The following is a 10,696-nucleotide window of genomic DNA, read 5'->3' as shown; positions in this document are numbered from 1 at the left end:
ACTAAAAAATTCAAATAAAACTTTCCAAATAAGTATTAACTTATATAGCATATATATTGATTAAATTTTCAGAGGATATAGATTTGAAAGGATTTAGTTGCGTAATATCTTCCTCAGGTGAGTTAAGTACGTAAGAGTTAGGGAATTGAAAATGAATTAAAATTTATTGGCCAAAAAAAGAGTAGATTAAAAATTAAAAAAATTAAAATAAAACCTTAAAATATATAAATAACTATTATATATAAAATATTCAAAAGTTTTATAAGACTCGCAATTTCCTAAGTAGAATGTTACAAAACTTGAACTTAACTTGTTAGAAAAAAAAAAATTATCTCCAGTCTTGTAACCCAAACTCAATAGAAGTATTCACATATACTCAAAAGAATATAAGGAAACAAAATTATATCGCATAAGATGAAATAATAAAATGTAAATTCCACAACATTGATTTTCTAGCAAAACAATAAAATGATTTAAAAATTCACTTGATGGTCGTCTATTACAATAAATTATAGTCCAAGTGATGATGATACATTTAAAATTGTTAGGGGCATTTTTAAGATTAAAGGGTATTTTGGTTATATTTCTTCATTAAAAGATGCCAATAGATAGTTAGGGTGTTTTAGACTTTGTGCAGACCTAACATCTCATACTGACTTGAGATCACAGTGCCACATCAGCTTGGTTACTTCACCGATATGCTAAAAAGGCCACCCTCAATGTTGACTTGTCACCTTCTAAGCGAACAATTAGTGTCTTGATCAGTTTGGTCTTCCAAGTCATCTTTGACCACAGGACTGACCTCGAGCAGCTTAGGTTGCCCAAAACCCCTGATCCTTCAACTATAAATAAGGATATTCAAGTACCATTCAATCTATCGAATGCTTTTATGCTTCTCTACCTTTTTATTCTCATTCCTATTTTCCTATTTTGCTAATCTTTAACTTGAGTGTTGAAACACAAATGTTGAAACCACTCTTAACCTTTGTTTCAATCGTATTATTTTTCTTTTTTATTGATTGCAGGGTTTTACCCATAGCAGAAGAGTTCAACACAAATATTTAGCGTGCCAAGTAGGAGAATTTCTTTCTTTCATCGAGCTAAAATATCATGTTGCCAAGAAAGAGAGTGGCTGAGGAACCAGTCACTGTAACTGGGATCGAAACCCAAAACAGTCAGTCTACAGATTGACTTGCACTAGTAAGCCCTATAATGGAGCAATTCCTTACTTTCAATCAATAATTACTATCTTTAAAGGAAATGGTCCAAAGCCAAACCCATTCATAAACATCTAAAGCACCTAATCTAAATACCCCAAAAGACCTTAACATAGAAAAATTACAAAGCTACGAAGACATTGAAGCCTCGTCGGCTTTAAAAGAAGATAAGCAGCATATCACCCTAGTCAATCATTACCACAACAACACTTTTACACAAGTCACCACCTCAAAATCCAAACAAATTACCCTAGAACCTTAGCCGAACAAGGACCTCAAAGCTTGGATACGGGCTATGAAAAATAGTTAAAAGGAATGGCCATTATTTTTTAGAATAAGCTGAAATTCTTAGAGATATTACCTTTTTACTGAGGAGATTGATCGGACCATGCCCCTAAAAAGGTTTAAGATGCTGATCTTAGAAACATATGATAGTACAATTAACCCTTTTAATCATTTAGAGTTTTACTGAACTAACATGATGATGTAAGATACAAATAAAGTTTTGATGTACAAAGGTCTAGCCATTGTTAAGCATTCAACTTAAAATCAATTGACAGTAAGTGGATGGGCTCAACTTAAATATAAGATTATAGGATATTAAAAATTTATTAGATATTGGATAACCCACTTTAATAGGCCCATATCATGTGGAGGTGACCATGTCAATGATCCAACTTAAAATCAATTAACAGTAAGTGAAGGGACCCAACCTAAATATAAGACTACAAAAAATTAAAAATTTATTAGATATAGGATAACCCACTTTAACAAGCGCTTATCACGTGTAGACGAATATGAAAGAAGCCTTTCACGTGACAAATTAGGAAATAATAATAGAAAGAAAATCTTGACTCTAATACCATGTTAAGCAATGAAAAAAAAATCCTGGCTCTGATACCATGTTCAACATTCAACTTAAAATTAATTGGTATTAAGTAGAAATATCTAACTTAAATATAAGACTACATGATATTAAAAATTTATTAAATATGAGATAACCTCTTTTAACGGATACAACATTCAAAAGGGTTGCTCAGTCCTAATATTGTAGTTTGAAGTCGAGGTCCATTACAATGTTCAAAGAGTTTAGCGATTCATTCCTGTCTAGTTTTGTCAGTAGTAGAAGAACGAAGAAAATTATACTGAGCTTAATGTCTATCTACTAAGGTAGAAACGAGTTTTTGAAAGACTACGTCATGGGTTTTAATCCTAAAGCCCCATAAGTGAAAGATTTAGAGCAAACTATTATAGTTGCTGTCCTAACCACTGGACTCAATAATAGGGAATATCACTTAAAGCTCACCCTTTCTCTAAAACTACCAAAAACATTGGCCAATGTGCTACTTGTTATGAAAATTATACCAACGCCGAAGCTATAATAAAAAATAATCAAGGTGAGAGAGACTCATCTCCTTTCTTTAGCCACAAAAAAAAAAATCTATGATCCTTCCCTAAGAAAGAGATGGTAAGAGCACCACACAGCCTATTGTGAAAAAATATATCAATATCGAAACTACAATAAAAAATAGCTAGGTTGAGAAAGGCTCATCCCCTTTTTTCATGGTCGAGGTATGAGGGGTTTATCTCTGTTTTTTGGTTAAAAAAAATTTTTTTTACAATCTTTCCTCAAGAGGGAGACGATAAAGGCACCTTAAGGCCAGAAGCTCGAGCAAACAAAAAGACTATACTACACTGAATACCTCAAGAGAGAGGATTTTGATACATATTAAAAGGAACCCTGAGCTCAGATGGCCAAAGCCACTAAGGCAGAATATTTGAAAAGATTATACAAAGAGATGTACTTTTTATAGAGACATCAATTATAATACAAAAGATTACAATAACTTAAAAAATGAAATAAAAAACTTGATCAGAAGAGGTCAGTTAGATAGGTTCATGGACTAAACTATGTAGGGCTAAGGTGGACTAGATTTTAGAAAAAAAAATAAAAAAGAAAGGACATGTTGGAACCAAAAAAGTAGAAAAAAAGAGAACTGAGGAGATACAAATCAAATAAATGAACAGGAAAATGAAGGTTGACCTATAAACAACAGGCCCATTGCATACATTATTAATGTAATAACTACAGGAACCTCCACTTGAGCTAAGAGAAGGCTTGACCAAGGAATGGTTATGGCCATAAGATCTTTGGCTAAGAAAGAAAAGAGTTAAAAAAAATGAACCAATCTTCTTTATGTCAAAATATATGAAAAGAATTCAATTCTCACATGATGATACTATCGTAATCACTATTTTTGTGGATAACTATATGGAAAGAAGAATTATATTTAATAGCGGGAGCTCAACTAATGTTCTATATTATACTACTATGCTGAATATGGGCATCAATGAGAAAACATTAAAACCATTCACCACCATACTGATTGGTTTTGAAAATGAACAAATGCTTGTAAAAAAAACTATCAAACTATCAATCTCACTGGGCATAGAACTGAGAACCATCATCTTAGTCATTGAATTTATGATGGTGGATGTCCCCTTAATATACAACATAATACTAGGCTAATCTAGTCAATCTGTTATGAGAATGATTAGCTCAGCTTTTTATCTAAAGATCAATTTTTTTACACCAAATAAGGTTAAAAAGGTCAGCATGATAATATTTTGTGACAACTATGAATGGTAGGACTAGAAAGTAAATTAATAATTTGGCCAAAGTTGAGGAATAAGAGAAAACTGAAGTAATAGGGGTGAAGGTCAGTGAAGTTGAAAAAACAAAACAAGACAATCTTGGTAAGAATAACATGAAACCAAAAACAAAAATAAAAGTGAGCTCTTAAGCTTCACTCCTAAGCTCTTAAGCTCCACACTTGTACATGTTACAAATTTTGATAATTTTTTTATGAAATCTATAAAAGTCGAGCTAAACAACTAGCATACATATATGCTAACATAATCGAGCTTTTAAGTTAGTTAAAAAAATATTATAGTTATATTTTGTTCAATTCTACTTTTCTAGAATTTGTAATCCCATTAACAAATCAACTAATTGCCATGTTGGGATTTATCTTTTTCATATGAAATAGTCCCAATGTAATAGAGCAAAAAGAGATAATCGATCAAAGATCTAAGGCTAATGATAACTGATCAAAATCGACAGAAGACCTTATTTTTGTCCATTTTGAAAGAATAACCCTGAAAAATGCATACAAATTGGGGTAAAGTTTGATCATAAAAAGTAATTAATCCAGCTTTTAAAAAATAATATCGAGCTATTTACATGGACTCTATTTAACATATCGAGGATATATCATAAAGTGATGGTCTATCCATTACGCAGATTTGAAGATGAAACCAATTTGGTAAAAGAAGAAAACCTTGGCCTTCAAGAGGTAAAAAGTAATAGAGAAACATGTCAGGAAACTGCTAAAGGTAGGTTTCATTAGGGAAGCATATTACCCTGACTGGATTGCCAACATTGTAATGGTAAAAAGGCAAAGTGAAAAATAAAAAATGTATGTAAACTTTACCAACCTCAATAAAGCTTAATTAAAATATAGTTTTTTTATCCAGTATAGATCGATTAGTGGACGACAGTGGCGAACACAGCCTGTTCAGTTTCATGGATGCATATTCTACCTATAATCAAATAAAAATATTGAAAGAAGATGAAGAAAAAATAACCTTCATCAGTAAGAAAAGACTATATTACTATAAGATAATACCCTTCAGACTAAAAAATGTTAGGGCGACCTTTAAAAGATTAGTCAACAAAGTCATCAATGATCAGATTAATCGAAATGTAAAAGTATATATAAATGACATGATTGTGAAAAGTAAGAGCTTGGCTGAACACTTGAAAGATTTAAAGAAGACTTTTAGTACTCTCATAAAATATAATATAAGGCTTAGTCCAAGTAAATGTGTTTTTGGAGTCACGTTAAGAAAATTTCTCGACTATATTATCAATAAATAGGGGATAAAGGCAAACGTTGAAAAAGTTCAAGTTTTTCTTGACATGAAAGCATCAACCTCAGTTATGGATATTAAAAGACAAAATTGCTTCTCTGAACAGATTTATGTCCAGATCGATAGATCAATGCCTTTTATTTTTAAAATCCTAATGAATATTTCAGATGTTAGATGGACACATCAATTTTAAAAAACTTTCAAAGAGTTTAAATAATTTTTGTTCTTTCCACATATTTTATCTAAGTCAAGACCTAATGAGATACTATACTTGTATCTAGCTACAATCGACCAAGATATTAGCTTCGCATTGGTCAGAGAAGAAGAAAAAAGATTAATGCTCATATATTTTGTAAGTAAAGTTCTTACAGGGTCTGACATGAATTACTCTAGGATAGAAAAGTTAGCTTATATCATTATGACATAGGCCAGAAAGCTCATGCCATAGTTTCAAGTTCATACAAACAATGTCTTTACCAACTAACCATTTAGGCAAATACTGTAAAAACTAAAATTGTCAGGCAAGTTGATCAAGTAGACAGTAAAACTTAGTGAGTATGACCTGAATATACTTTTCAAGTAAGCTTTAAAATCATAGATTTTGGCAGACTTTGTCGTTGAATACACTTCAACCTAAATTAATGAACAGGTCAAAGAGGCCAAGGAAATAAGATAAGAAGAAATGGGGAACTCTTTGTGGATATGTTGGCTACTAATAAGAAAAATGAAGTTGGCCTAATTTTGATCAGCCCAAAAAATCTATAGTTTCAATACGTTTAAAGTTTGAATTCAAAGTCTTGAATAATGAGATCGAATATGAGGCACTAATCATCGACCTAAGACTAACTATTGAGCTGAATGTAAAAAATATCATAGTGTATAGCAACTCTCAACTAGTCATCGACCAAATAAATAGAGAGTTCAAAGTCTGGGAAGAATGAATAAAGCAATACTTGGATAAAACATTGGCATAGTTGGTTGTTTTCTCAAAAGTTGAGATAAAAAAAATACCGATGTAAAAAAATACCTTGGTTGATTCATTGTCTAAATTGGCATCAGGGATAATGACCAATAGCTTAGCTCATGTTCTTTTAGAAGAACTAGTAGAAAAAAAACATTGATGAAAAACATGTCAGCCAAATCAAAGAGAAGAATCATGGATGACACCAATCAGAGCCTACTTAACAATAAGTGAACTATCAAGTTATAAGGTTCGAGCTAAAGCCTTAGTAAGAAAAGCTTCGCGGTACACATGGACCAATGGCATATTATACAAAAGGTTTTTTAGTTTGCCTTACCTCGAATATATAGATGAAAAGAAAGTAAACTATGTTTTAAAAGAAATTCATGAAGGATTAGAAGGTAATCACCTCAGACCTCGACCATTAGTTTACAAGGTACTCAAAAAAAGATAACTATTAGTTGACCATTAAAAAAGATGTAATTGATTTGTTAAAGAAATATAATAAATGCTAGAGATTGGCACATGTACAACATTTCTCATCAATCAAGCTTGTTCTCACAGTTAGTATTTAGCCTTTATGTAGTAAGTGATGGACGTCTTCGATCCTTTCACTTTGGCCACAGGAAAAAAGAAATTTATGTCGTTAGCAGTTGATAAATTAATTAGTTGGCTTAAAGCTGAGGTTTTAGCTACCACAATCAAAACTTAAGTCAAAAGTTTGTTTGAAAGAATATAGTTTACAGATTTAGTCTACTTCAGTCCATAATAACAGAAAACAAAAAATAGTTTGACAATCCAAGGTTCAAATAATGGTGCTTTAATCTTAACATTAATATAAGATTCATCTTAGTTGCACATCCTCAGTTGAAAGGCCAAATCGAGGTGGTTTATAAGACAATACTCAAAGCCCTTAAAAAAAGATTAGATGAAGCTAAGGGAAAGTGGATTGACGAGCTATCTGGTGTATTTTAGGCCTTTAAGACAACTAAAAAGTTCCTATAGGAGAAACCCCTTTTAACTTAGCTTTTGAAATAAAGGTTGTAGTACTATAGAGATTGGTTTCCCTAGTATTTAGTCAAGTTTGGATCTGAAAAAAGAAACAAAGAAACCCTTTAAGGTAATATGTATTTGACAGAAGAGTAAAAAGACATAGCCTTGATTAGAATAACAACCTATCAACAAAAAGTATCTAATTTCTACAACAAGAGGGTTCGATGAAAATATAAAAAATAGGATGACCTAGTGCTTACAAAGGTAAAAGCCTTAGAAATTCATGATCAAGAAGGAAAGTTACCTTCAAACTGGGAGGGCTTTTACGTAGTTAAAGAAGTTGTCTACGACAACCTACAAGGTATAAGATATGAATGAAAATCCCATTTTGAGAAAATGGAATACGGATAACGTTAAGGTATACTACCAGTGAAAGCTACAAGGCCGAGTACACATTTGTAATTATTTGTATCATTCCATTCCTAAGTCAAATAAAGCTCCAAGCATGTTCAAAATTTATGTGTGGTTAAAATTATTTACAAAGTCTGAAGCTTGTCAATGTTCGACTTCATACTTGCAAAAATTTTACATCATGAATAATTGAGTAAATGAAAAAAAAATGAAATATGATATCTTCTACTTAGTTTGGGTTAAAAAAGAGTAGCTTGACTAATACTCATTAAGAAATTATCTAACAATGTCACAAGGCTGATATTGAGAAGCAAATTTATAACTTAAGAAAGAACTTCGATTATAATACCATATTAAGCTAATTGTTAATTAAAATTCTTAAGTTAATTTAAAAATTATTTTATTACTTTCATCCTAAATGTGAAGTATTGAGTAAAAAATACTATTAAGGCTGATTTAAATTGTTAATTTTAAAGAGACAAATAGCAAAGGAAATGAAAGAAAGAAAATCCCGAACTAAAACTTGTGTACAAAATACTATCATTCATTCAATTCTTCAAGAATGTTGTTTACATTTGGCAAATTTGAGACTTATACAAAAATTGCAAAAAATGAAGCAAAAATTATCAAAAGAAAAAAAAAAAAACCAAGAAAAGCTATCCTAAGCCTATTTTCCTTCCTCAACTTCCCCTACTTGCTCTTCAACCCTAGCCTCAAGATTAGCATTAATGTCAACCTTAAGCTCAATATTTTCTTCATCCTCATTAGCTTCAATTGGAGCAAGGGCTGACCACGACTTGATGTTATCAAGGCAGACATTAGATAAGTCGATGTTTAAGTTAGTAAAATGAAATTGAACCTCTTCCTTTGCCAAGTTGAAGGCACCAAAAACCTAGCTTCAAGTAAATTCAATATACATGTCAGAAAACTCTGTGGATGCTAAGAAATCATCAATCGCCTATTACCTAGCCTTTTCATTATCTTTCAACTTTGACTTTATCCTTGCCACCTTGGCCAAAGCCTCATTAAGCTTAAGGTTAGCTTGCTGTTAAAGTGACTCAGCTATGGCCTTCTACATGGACATATTTTTTAGCTAGTAGCTAAGTCTTCCACTTTCTTACTAAGCTCTTTTTTATCTTTTTTCACTTTAGTTAAAGAGGCCTTGGTTTTGTTATAAGCTTTTAAAGACCGATAAGCTCTCAAGAATAATCATTCAAATCTTACTCGATCTTATAATAATGCATAAAGGCCCAATAGGTGCAAACCTTATCCTAGGGTTTAAGAGACAGTAGAGGAGAGTTGTTTAGAAGCTACATAAAATAACAATCGAGCTCAGACTTAAAAAAATAAGAAAAACCAAGAATATAAAGAATATAAGAGTGAATCGAGCTCAAAGATAACACTGACATCTTTTACTAAGGATCACCTTAGTAATCTTTCTGACCACCTTTTTTAAAGACATTTTTTACGGAGTTAAACTCTGTATTTATTGCCACTTGTTCTGAGGTTGGCTATAATTAAGTGCTTAGTCTAGCAGGATAAACCTTAATCTTTTATTTTTTAAAGCATTTTCTCTCTAAGCTATTTGTTTTTACCTCTTTCAAGGTGCGATCAAGCTAAAAGGAGGCTGAGAAGGGGGATAATTGATTATTTTTACCCTTTAAGGAGGCGTGAAGCTGAATGGGAGCTTTACCTCTCTTTTTGGATTTAGGGGCATATAAAAAGTGAGTGAACTCAAAGTTTCCCATCTAGAAGGATATCTGTACAAAAAATAAGGTAAGTGTTAAAAAAAATTTCTTACAAAATAAACATTGTGTAAGGTTACCTCGAATTTATTGTAATATTTAACCTCTTTTATAACAAAATAAGAGGTCAACTCATTACCATCCATAACTAACTCCCCCTCATTAAAAAGTCCATTATTTTATCCTTAGCATCGAGCTAGCTAATCTTGAGAGGACTAATCTAGACGTATTCAAATATACTCGATCAATTATTTATCTTTTTGAATATAAAAAAAAGAGTAATTTTCAATTCTTTATTGAGCTTGGATAGTTTGTAAAACTTTTTTTGAAAGGCTGAGTTGTGATGTAAAACCAACTCTTATCATGTGAATGCTTATTGACTACAAAAAATTATCTAAATAAGGGATCTGTGGGATCTAAACCTAGTTTTCTACAAAGAATAATGAATCATACTATATACTAAAAAGAATTTGAAACGAACTAAATGATAGTTAAATCATAAAAAAAAAAAAAGTTCAACAATAAAAAAATACAAAGAAAACCTCACATCAGCCATTATAGAGTCCTAATACATCCAAATCTTATAGATGTCCAGAAGAGTAGTAACTCAGTTATTAGTGGTCAATGTTATTATGTTGTACCCCTCTTTAGGAATATTGACCTTAAAGTAAGGGAATTATGCACTAGACACATGTTATGGTACTCTTCAAAATTGACCCAGCCCTTTAAGCTTTGCATCACATTTTTTGGGGTTATCCCTAAGTCGTAAGAGGTATAGAAAAAGATAAGGTCATACACACAACCATTTAAGAGGACCTCTTCTTCATTTTCTCTTTTCATTTCCTCTTCAGCTTAGTTAGACATTTTTTGCCTACTTATCTACAACCTGCTCACCTTTGAAAGTCTCATCATATGATGACTTACTCTCCAAAGAGACAGTAGAGGCCTGCACCTAAACAAGAGTAGGTATAACCACATATTAGAGGGAAAAAAATGAAAGATAGCAAACTCATTAGGCTTATGATGCAGACTAGGGTTGGACCATAAGTTTGACTTAAAGGGACATCAAAAAAAGGATAAGCAAAATTTTGAGGTTAAAAAAGGGGAAAAAAATGAGGAAAGAAGGTCAGCCAGAGAAGTCGGACTGACCCCTAATGCTGGGGCTGAAAGATTTTCAAGGGAAAAATCTATTACAACAAGAAGCTCATCCATGTAATGATACATTCACTCTCCTCTGGTATAAGTATTCTTTTCAAGTTGTCTTTGGTCCTCAGCAAACATCGGGTTCAACTAAAAGTTACTCTTTGGTTGGAGTCTCTTGCTACAATGATAAAAGAGATCTCATCATCTAAAAAACCTTGATGGTTGAGTTAACTTCTCCTTATTTCCACCTTAAAACTTCAAATACACTATAACTAGAATACATAATTAGAAAA

This window comes from Durio zibethinus, chromosome 3, assembly GCF_047325235.1.
Source record: "Durio zibethinus cultivar Kanyao isolate XHJ-2024 chromosome 3, ASM4732523v1, whole genome shotgun sequence".
Classification (NCBI taxonomy): Eukaryota; Viridiplantae; Streptophyta; class Magnoliopsida; order Malvales; family Malvaceae; genus Durio; species Durio zibethinus.
The sequence above is the reverse complement of the archived record's forward strand: the minus strand, read 5'-3'. Positions refer to the sequence as shown.